The sequence below is a fragment of the Ceratotherium simum genome, chromosome 6, assembly GCF_057802395.1.
Source record: "Ceratotherium simum simum isolate JZ-2026a chromosome 6, ASM5780239v1, whole genome shotgun sequence".
Classification (NCBI taxonomy): domain Eukaryota; kingdom Metazoa; phylum Chordata; class Mammalia; order Perissodactyla; family Rhinocerotidae; genus Ceratotherium; species Ceratotherium simum.
In genome coordinates, this window is record NC_141905.1 from 26682661 (window position 1) to 26694223 (window position 11563).

Below are 11563 nucleotides of genomic sequence, written 5' to 3' on the forward strand. Positions count from 1 at the left end.
TTTCTCTTGGGTTCTCCCCGGTGGTTTGATGGTAAATGTTTAATAACTAGCTCTTCAGGAAACAAACAAACAAACCAAAAAAAGCCTGACTTCTAGCTTTTGCCATTTTCCATAGTGTAAATATCCCTACCATGGTCAATTTCAAGCTTCCAATATGATGTCCCTGGATGGAGTCAGGGGAATACAGCACACCACTGTTCCTCCCACAGTCAGGGAAGGATTCCAGAGAAGCTAGCTGGTGCTAATTGCAAGGACTTGCAAGTCAACCTAGTAGTCTTCCTCCAATTTAGTTTGAAATCAATGAGTCTGCCATCCACGGAGGCTCAGAGAAGGAGGGATGCTGACAGCAGAAGAGGAAAATCTGTCTTTGAGGGGTTTTGATGCCAAAACAAACCAATGCACCAATGTCATAAACTAGAAATTTAAATAGTTCAGAATGAATTGAGGAAAATATGGTATTGTAGTCTAGAGAATAGACTCTGGAATCAGACGGTCTGGGTCCAATCCTAACTAGTTGTGTGACCTTGGACAGGTAACTTAACCTACCTGTAAACTGGGGATGGCACCAGGGCTAACCTCATAGGGGTTGTGAGGATTCGACGAGAAATGTGAACACAAGGCTGTCAGCGCAGTGCATGGCACATAGTGAGCACCAGACGGATGTTAGCTGTATTTATAACTCAAGTCAGAGTGGTCAGCTGCTATTACTATCTCAGGTGGAGTGGAAAACAAACCATGATCAATAAGTGGTGATCAATCACTGGACTAGAAGCTCCTTGAGGGCAAAGACTTTGTCCATCTCGATCTCTGCCATATCCCCATACACAGAACAGGGCCTGACACGTTCATTGAGCAGGCACTCAATAAGTGTTGACTGCATGTTGAGGCATCTAACAGTTCTTAAATATTTGCATTTCTTTAGCCTTTGCTTTAAATGCATCCTCTGTTTAAAAATAACCATCAGTAACACCGGCTTAATGTCTATGCCAGTATGCCAAAAATCATTATATTTTTTAAGAGTGTTTTAGTGGAAATAAGAGCCTACCTTCCCCCCCGCACCATGGAACCCCACTGGTGCGGATTATCATCCAGACAGTACCTCCCCTTGGTGGCTGACAACCAAATAAAGGCAAAAGGATCAGATGAAAACCTTTCCAGCATTAGCCTTCACACCCTGAAGTGACAGACAACGCTAATCCCAGCCCCAGCCCTGACCCTCACCCCCACCATCTACCCAACAGGCCCAAGAATGACAGGCAATGTTCTGGACCTGGGTGGGGGCTGGGGGATTCCGCCTTCCATTTCTCCTCATCCTGTGCACTCCTCCCCATAGCCCCCTTCAGCCTCCTTCCCTGCCCTCCTGAGCAGACCCTAGCCCGCCCCCCTCCACCGGCTTCTCCTCACCACTCTCGCTCTCCCAGACTGGTTTGTTAGGGCATGAAAAATGGCTCCGTGCAATAAAGATGTTTCTCCTCTGATGAGCACATTTGCAGAGGGTATGTCAGAGATCCCAGGGCTGGGGTTGGGTGGTCTCTCAAGAAAGTTGTCTTTCTCCCCTTCTTTTTCTCCCTCCCTTTTTCCCCCCTCTCCCCTCAGCCTCCCCCACCCCTTTGCTTACTTATTGGAAGAGTAATAAATATTGGGCCGACAGGCCCTTCTCACAGTTACAAAGCCTACCTGTAAGCGAGCTCAATAATTAGCAGTCTTGAAGATGATATATGACTTTCATTACCCTTTGGGACCGGAGACTAAATGAGGACAGAGCTAATTGCCGTGCAAAGCAGTTTGGCATGAATGAGAAAAATGCAGGCCCTGTCTCCTGCCAAAAAAAGGGCCCTATTGCTGCTCTGATCTCAAGGCTGGTTTCTGCCGCAGGAGTTCACTTGGTGTCCATAAATCATGGGCTGCTTACAGCTGGGGCTGCCCTGAGTCGTCAGTGGGCTGTGCGCTGAGTGACAGATCCCAGCCGACTGTATTAGAACTTCAACTCGCTTCTTTCTTCTCCTCCTTCTTGTCCTCTTCCTCCTCCTTTTCACACTCACCAGAAAATTAAACCCAGACTCCTTGGAGTGGGGACGCAGGGGTAGAGATGGGGACTGTTGACTTGGGTTGGGTTCTGGATGCCTGTGCCCAGCTGCTCACTCCCTGCACACTGTCTCCCCTCTCAAAATGTGCCCTGTGCCCTGGGCTCTCTCCATCCTCAGAAGGAGGCAGGCCCCCCGTAGAATGCTGCGACTGAGCTTTTGTTCTTGGTTTGTCATTGAGACAAATGTGGCCTCCCTTCTGGCCACATGTCCGCTCCTTCCCTACCACCCTTTCCAGAAATGCTTCCCTTCCCTTAAAGGAGAACTGACACCAGCCACATGTGTGTCTGCAGCTGACAGATGTGCACAAGCCATGGAGGGAGGAGCTAGCCATGGGGGGGCGAGGACACATCCAGGAAACATTTTCTTATCTGCCCCTCAGCCCCACCCCTTGGCCACTCCTCAAGGAGACCTCCTTCTGAGGGTCTAGAGGGGGAAATGAGCTGACTGGGCAGAGCACCATCCCTATCCCCTTCCATTCACTTACCTGGGTAGGGGGAGGTTCCCTCCTTTGTGGGCAGACACCAATTTCACACTCAGAGCTGAGCTCCCTGACTTTTCTAAGGGCAGTCACATAATTAATTCTTAGTGTGGCCAAATTATATTTGACACTTAATTTAAAACTCAAGGTTCCATAATGCAAAATCCTCTCCTGGCAATAAGGGTGACATGAACAAAGAGTGTGTGTGCGACTTGACAGCCAGGGTTGGTGGGGTGGCTCCGTGTATCTCCCTGAGAGGTAAGGGGGCTGATTTTTATTGAACAGCTACTTTACATCCAGTGATTTCTTGGATTTCTCTCTCATTATCCCATTTATTTTCTCATTTCCTTCCCAACAACACTATGAGGCAAGTGCTATTTATTCCCTCTGTTGTGCAGATGAGGAAACCAAGACCCAGAAAGGTTAATTCACCCAATGTTGTCCTGTTAGGGAAGAGGCCAAGCTGGGATTCATGATCTTGGGAGCTTCTCACTTTTGTGCCATTCAATTCCTCCTTTAAGGATGGGGGGAGGGGTTCCCCAAACTGGGCCTCAGCTGCTTCAAGGGGGTGGGAGTCAGGGACAGACTTTGGCTGCATGTTGTAGAAAGCCAGCGACAGCAGCCTAAACAAGTACAGGTTATTTGTCTCACATAACAAGAAAGCCAGAGGCAGGTGGTCCAGAACTGGTGCAGCTCAACAATGACGTCAAGAGTCCAGACTCTTTCCATCTGCCCACACCATTATCCCTGCATTCTAGTTTCTTGCATTCTGGTTATAAAGTGGCGGCTGCACCGCCAACGTCATGTCTTCAGTCCAAGGAGGAAAAAGGGATTAGAGACAAGGAAGAAAGAAATTCTCCAGTTGGGCTGGCCCCGTGGCTTAGCGGTTAAGTGTGCGCGCTCCGCTACTGGCGGCCCGCGTTCGGATCCCGGGCGCGCACTGACGCACCGCTTCTCTGGCCATGCTGAGGCGGCGTCCCACATACAGCAACTAGAAGGATGTGCAACTGTGACATACAACTATCTACTGGGGCTTTGGGGGAAAAAAAAAAAGGAGAAGGATTGGCAATAGATGTTAGCTCAGAGCCGGTCTTCCTCAGCAAAAAGAGGAGGATTAGCATGGATGTTAGCTCAGGGCTGATCTTCCTCACACACACAAAAAAAGAAATTCTCCAGCCAAGCTTTCATCTTTGTATTTGGGAAGAGGAGCCCTCCCCAGCAGGTATCCCCTTGCATCTCATTGGCCACAACTGGATCCCATATCCCCCACCTTCTCCACCATCTAGACCAATCATTGGCCAAGGGAATGAGTTGCCATGGCTCATTTAAACCAATCCTGATGCATCTCCTGGGGCTGGGAGAGGGCCCAGAGTCCCAGCCTCCCAAAGATTAAGTCTCTCCAGTTGCTAATTGCACAAACCACGTTGTTAATAGGAAAGGAGAAGGGATGGCTGTTGGGTATGCAAGGGACAGTGTCTGCCACACCCAGTCCTTACCCTTGGCTACCTCTCATTCTCATGGACAAGATCTGGGTCCCAGCTGGAGAGACTGATTTGTTAGATATGTACACAGACAGCTTTGAGGAGTTTTGGAAACTTGGTTCCCTCCTAAGCCACCTTCTCTGGGTTTTGTCTACCCCAAGCTCCCTGGTGACAGGAGTTTGTGTTTTGTCCTCTGGACCTGGGTCTGTAGATCTATGTGTGCATGGGGAGCGGTGACACCATGGTTCACCATGTGTGAACACAGCTACAGTAACTAGCTCACTGCCCATCCCAGAGGACTCCACAGGCCATTGCTGGGCTCCTGGCTGCCTATCTCACTTCCTGATTTCTGCTATTTCCCAGACTTTTCTCAAGAGGCTCCTCCATGTAGATGGAAGGATGGCGGGAGTTTTCTAATTGCTATGGCCCCATCTCAGGCTCTCCAGGTGCAAACAGAGTCACATCTCCATTTCCTCGAGACCCCCAATGGTTTCTCATATCTTTGAGAATAAAACTCAAACTGTTTACCTTGACCTACAAAGGGGTGACCTGGTATCCCGACATTATTATTAGTAGCACTCCTTTCAGTCTCAAATGTGTCCTAGTCTGGATGATAAATTACGTGGTCACCTTATCAGGCAGTAGGCTCTGCATGTTCCCAGCCCTGCCTCTGTCCCCAGGCTCCTCTCCTCTGCTCACTCTAGCTCACACACCTCACACATCTCACACCAGCCAGGCAGAGCAGTTCCTCGAAGGGGGCCAACCTCCTGCCTACCTTGTTATACCACACCTGAGACACACTGCCCTTCTCTTTCCACTGCTCAGTTCTATTCAGCTCTCAGGTCTCACTTCAATGTCCTTTTGCCAAAGGGGTCTTCCTTTATCTGTCCCCCATGAGCCTTAATTCTATCATACAAATGTGGTTATTTTTCTTTATTGCCAGAATCATCAATTTGATGACATGTTTATTTGTTTAATAACTGTTTCCCCCACTAGATTGTAAGCAGAGACCCCTGCATCTCCAAAACTTAGCAGAAGCTGTTGCTGCATAACTGTTTTATGAATGAATGAATGAATATATAATGTTTCTCCCGAATGCATACTCCCACCCCCAAGATACTAAGTTCACTATGATCATCTGCAGGGAGATATAACTCCGGCACAATTTGAGCTTCCTAGCAACATAACACATCACTCTGAGCTGCCCATCACAGGAGGAGTTTAAACAAAGGCCATCATGGAATGACGGACACTGCACAGTAAGGCCTTCCCTGCAGCTAGTTCTCACCCTACCTCAGGCAGGGTATCAGCTGGTTTGCCTCCAACTCCACATCACCATATACAATGCTGTAGTGAATATGTACATGTCCCCTTATGGGCCTGTGAAAAAATTTCCCTGGAATATGGATTTCCCAGGTAGCTGAATTGATGGGTCATTAGGAATACGTATACTTAATAAACTTAACTGGATTAAACCCCCCCCTTTTTTTTTTTGGTCTGTGTAAGTTCTAGAATTCTTGGGCTGATTATCCATCTCAGCAAGTGGGGCTTTGAAAAAAACTTAATTCTATAAAAAAAAATACACATTTCTTCTATTCCAAGTATCATGGGGATTTTGCTACCTGTTATAGATAGCAATAGATATCCTGAATATCCCTGTATCTATTATAGAAATTGAATTTGTAGTTATAAACCTTCCCAGGCCCAGATGACTTCATGGTGAATTCTATCAAACATTTAAGTAAGAAATGACACCAATTCTACACACTCCTCCAGAAAGTTGAAGAGAAGAGAATACTTCCAAATTCACTCTATAATGTTAGCATTACTCTAATACCAAACCTAGACGAAGATATAATAAAAAAGAAAACTATTGACCAATATCCCTCAGGAATAATGATGCAAAATTCTTAACAAAATTTTAGAAAATTGAATCCAACAATACATAAAAAGGATAACACATTATGACCAGGTAGACTTTATCCCAGGGATGCAAGGTTGATTTAACATCCAAAAATCAATTAATGTAATACACTATATTAATAGAATAAAGGGGATAAAAAACAGTTGATTGTCTCAATAGATGCAAGAATTTGACAAAATCCAGTACACATCCATGATGAAAATTCTCCAAATACTAGAAATAGAATGAAATGTGCTTGACTTGATAAAAGATACTATGGAAACCTCACAGCTAGCCTGACACTTAATGGTAAGAGACCAAATGCTTTCCCCCTAAGATCAGGAACAAGATAAGGATGCCCAATCTTGTCACTCCTATTCAACGTTGTAGTGGGGATTCTAGACAATACAATAAGGCAAGAAAAGCTTTTTAAGAAGCCATCCAGATTGGAAAAGAAGAAGTAAATTGTCTTTATTTGCATATGACACGATCATCTATGTAGAAAATCCACTGGCATCTACAAAACTCTACTAAAACTAATAAATAAGTTTAGCAATACTGCAAAATACAAGACCAATTTCCAAAAATCAGTTGTATTTCTATATACTAGCAATGAACAATTGGAAATTCCAGTTCCATTGTAATGGAAATTAGGATTGCTATCATCAAAAAGACAAGAGAAAACAAGTGTTGGCAAAGATATGGAGAAAAGGGAACCCTTGTGCACTGCTGGTGGGAATGTAAATTGGTGCATCCACAATGTAAACAGTATGGAGGTACCTCAAAAGATTAAAAATAGAACTATCATATGATCCAGCAATCTCACTTCTGATTAATATATCCAAAGGAAATGAAAACAGGATAACGAAGAGATATCTGCACTCCCATGTTCATTGCAGCATTATTCACAATAGCGGAGATATGGAAACAACCTAAGTGTCCATCAATGGATGAATGGACAAAGAAGATGTGATATATATATATATATATGTCACAAAGGAATATTATTGAGCCATGAGAAAGAAGGAAATCCTGCTATTTGCAATAACATGGATGGAACTTGAGGGCATTATGCTAAATGAAATAAGCTAGACAGAGAAAGACAAATACTGCATGGTATCATTTATATGTGGAATCTACAAAAAGTCAAACATATAGAAACAGAGAGTAGAAAAGTGGTTACCAGAGGCTAGGGGCTGGGGGAAATAGGGAGAAGTTGGTAAAAAGGTATAAACTTTCAGCTATAAGATGAATAAGGTCTGAGGATCTAATGTAAAACTCGGTGACTATAGTTGACAACACTGTATTGTATAATTGAAATTTTCTAAGAGAGTGGAACTTAAATATTCCCACCAAAAAAAAAAAAAAAAAAGATAAATACATAAGGTGAAGGGTGTGTTAATCAACTAGATGGGGGGAATCTTTTCACAGTATATATGTTTATCAAATCATAATGATATACACTTTAAATATTTTACAATTTATCTGTCAATTATACCCAAATAAAGATATAAAAAAATGGAAAAAATTTTACAAGAACATCAAATATATGGACTACTTAGAGATAAATCTAACTGAAGATGTGTAATACTTGTACACTGAAAACTACGAACCATTACTGAGAAAAAATAAAGACGACGTAAATAAATGGAGAGATATATGGTGTTCATAGGTCAGGAGATGGTTAGGATGTCACTTCTCAAATTGATGTACAGTATCAAAGCAATCCCTATTGAAATTGTACCAGGCTTTTTTGTAGAATTGATAAGCTGATTCTAAAATTCATATGCAAATAAAAAGGACTTGGAATAGCCAAAATAGCTTTGAAAAAGAATGAAATTGGAGGTTAGCACTACCTGATTTCAAGACCTATTATAAAGCTACAGTTAATATGACAGTGTGCTGCTGGCTTCAAAATAGACAAATAGATCAATGGCACAGAAAGAGACCCACACATACATGGAGAGTTAATTTTCAACAATGATACAAAGACTATTCAGTGCAGCAAAAATAGTCTTTTCAACAAATGATGCTGAAACTAGTTGGGTATGTATACGTAAAAAATGAAGTTTGAGCCATACCTCATACTATACGCAAAAAATGAGATCAAAATGGGTCACAGACTGGACATGTAAAACCTAAACTATAACATTTCTAGACATCTTTGACACTGAGTTAGGAAAAATTTCTTAGATATGGCATCAAAAGTATGATACATAAAGGAAAAAATGATAAATTGGACTTCATCAGAATTAAAATTTTCTACTATTCAAAAAACACTGTTAAGAGAATGAAGAGAAAAGGCATACATTGGGAGAAATATGTGTAAATCACATGTCTGAGAGGACTTATATCCAGACTAGGTAAAGAACTCTCAAAGTTCAATAGTAAGAACACAAATAATTCAAAATAAAAATAATCAGTAAAAGATTTGAACAGAAACTTTCACAAAGAAGATACACAAATGGCAAATAATAGTCAGTAGGGAAATGCAAGTGAAAACCACAATGAGATACCACTACACACCTATTAGGATAGTTCAAATTAAAAAGGCTGACCATACCAAGTGTTGATGAGGATGTGGAAAAACAGGAACTCTCGTACACTGCTGCTAGGAATGTAAAATGGTACCATCACTTTGGAGAACAGTTGGACAGTCTCTTTAGGAAGTTGAACATACACCTAGCACATGATCCAGCCACTCCCAGATATTTGCCCAAGAGAAACGAAAGCATAGGTCCACATGAAGACTTGTAGACAAATGTTTATAGCAGCCTTATTTGTAATAGTCGAAAACTGGAAACAACCCAAATGTCCATCAACAAATGAATGGACAAACAAGGGCTGTATTAAAAGAACAAAATGCCGAAGAGATATTTGTACACTCATGTTCATAGCAGTGTTATTCAATAGCCAATAGCCAAAAGGTAGAAGCAACCCAAGTGTCCATTGAGGGATGAATGGATAAACAAAATGTGGTATAAACATGCAATGGAATATTATTCAGTTTTAAAAAGGAAGGAAATTCTGATACATGCTACAACATGGATGGACATTATGCTAAGTGAAATAAGCCAGTCACAAAAAGACAAATATTGTGTGATTCCACTTATATGAGGTACCCAGAGTAGTCAAATTCATAGAGACAGCAATAGAAGGGTGGTTGCCAGGGGCTGGGGGGTAGGGAGGAATGGGGAGTTACTGTTTAATGGGTAAGGAGTTTCACTTTTGCAAGATGAAAAGAGTTTTGTGGATGAATGATGGTGATGGTTGCACAACAATGTGAATGTACTTAACACTACTGAACTGTACACATAAAAATGGTTAAGATGGTAAGTTTTATGTTGCCTGTATTTTACTACAATTAGAAATTTTTTAACTTTCTTTAAAAAAGTGCCAGGAGAAAGAAGAGATTCCTTGCTCCTTGAAAGAATCCTAGACAGCTTCCTGGAGGAGGAGTCATTTGAGTGAGGTCCAGGAAGGAGACTAGGATTTACCTAGAGAACAGGAATTGGCATCCCAGGCAGAGGACAGCTCAAGCAAAGGCAGAAAGGCTGGAGTGGGTTGGAGGGGTGGGGTCAGACAGCCTGCAGCAGGGCACCCGGGTCTGGGAGGGATGAGGTGGAAAAGCAGACTTGGCCCACCAGCAAAGCCCTCCCAGCCTCTGTTAGAGGAGAGAGACATTTGTAAACATCAGCCCTGAGTGAGCTAGACCCACAGCACAATGGCTCCATCGAGACGGCCATTTGGGAAGGGAAAGACTTGGGGTCGGCTCTGGACAGTCGTCGAAAAATAAACATGTCCCTGGACATTCAGGAAATGCTTGGCGAGGCTGTGTCCAGGCGGGGCTGTTTGCTTATTTGTGACTTTCCTGCTTTCCATCACCCTGTCAGCGGCCACCCTGCCCCCATCCTGACCCTGACACCGGCCTGGCCTGGCCTCAGTCATTGGCTTCAGAAGAAAAGCGGTCCCTGGGAGGGGAAGGAAGGCAGAGGGGCAGCAGGAGTGCACATGCAGGGTCAGCAGGTGAGTGCGTGTGTCAGCGTGCATTTGCACACAAACAGGTCTGACAGCATTGTGAGTAGCACAACGTGTGCGTGTGGGTGCATTTGTCCACATGTGCACACAGGGGTTTGTGTGTACATGTGAAGGCAGATATACATCAGCGTGTGTGTGTGTGTGTGCGTGTGTGTCACACCAGAGTAGATGGGGGCCTGTGTGAAGCAGTGTGGACTCTACGCCCAGAGGGACTGAGTTCAAATCCAACTCAGGCAAGTTACTTAGCCTCTCTGTGCCTCAGTTTCTACCTCTGTTAAATGGGAAAAATAATATTACCTATCTCACAGGGTTGTGGTAAGGATTGAAATGAATTCATGAATAAAAAGCACTTGATCAAATGGGGCCAGTACATAGTAAACCGCCTAATAAGTGCTCGCAATTATTATTCAGAAATAGACTTGTGTGTGTGTGCGTGTGTGCATAAGTGTGTGTCAGTGTGGGTTCTGAGTGTGGAAATGCGAGCAGCCTTGCAGTGAACGAGCACCAGTGTTCTCTGGGGCACCTGTGCTGGGATCGGAGAAGAGCAGCCATAACCAGCCAGGTGCTGGTCCCCGGGGCACCTCTTCCCAGCCTGGCGCCCACCCTCCCCGCGGAGGCAAGCAAGGCCTTTAGCAGCTTCCTTCTCCACAGACCTCTGCCCTGGGGAGCAGGCCCATGCTTCCTGCCTTGGGCTCCTCAAGCCTCCTGTTGTCTTTCCATTTCCTTGGGCTGCAGGAGTGTGAATATTTTTTCTATCAAAGGCCACTGACCCCAAAAAGAAATCGAGCAAGGATCATATACAAAAATCAACTTAGGGCCAGCCCTGTGGCTTAGCGGTTGGGTGCTGGTGCTCCGCTGCTGGCGGCCCGGATTCGGATCCCGGGCGCGCACCCACGCACCACTTCTCTGGCCATGCTGAGGCCGTGTCCCACATACGGCAACTAGAAGGGTGTGCAGCTATGACATACAACTATCTACTGGGGCTTTGGGGGAAAATAAATAAATAAAAATTATAAAAAAAAAATCAACTTAATCTTGGGACTGTTTTTCCTTGAAAAATAACAAAGGAACTCAACTCTTCTGCTTTTTAAATCAAGAACAGTAAGTGGTGCCAATTCTAAAAAAAAAAAGTCCTCAATTTCATATTATGTGGAATTGCTTTATAAAAGGTGAAGAACATTACAGATGTGAATAATTCTTCTCATTAAGAGGCACAGTGCACCTCCCGGGGGTTGGGGGGCGAGGAGGATCCAGTAAGGGGGGAAAGAAAGACCGAGAAGAAAACCTATGATCCTGGAGCTGAGAGGTTCATCAGGGATGTGAACTTCAGATCTAACTTCAGTATTGACGTGGGCTAACCATGGCTCTCTGTTCTTGAACTGCTCAAATTCTCAAACCTCTAGAGGTTAAATTCTAGATGGAAACAGTGGGTTTTGGAATCAGGCTGGCCTGGATTCAAGTTCTGGCTCACCATCACCCACAGGGCTGCTCCATTAAATACCGCGTTCCTGGAACTGTGCAACCCAGGCGCCCACTTACCAGGTATGTGAATTGTTCTGTAGTGGGATGAAAGGCG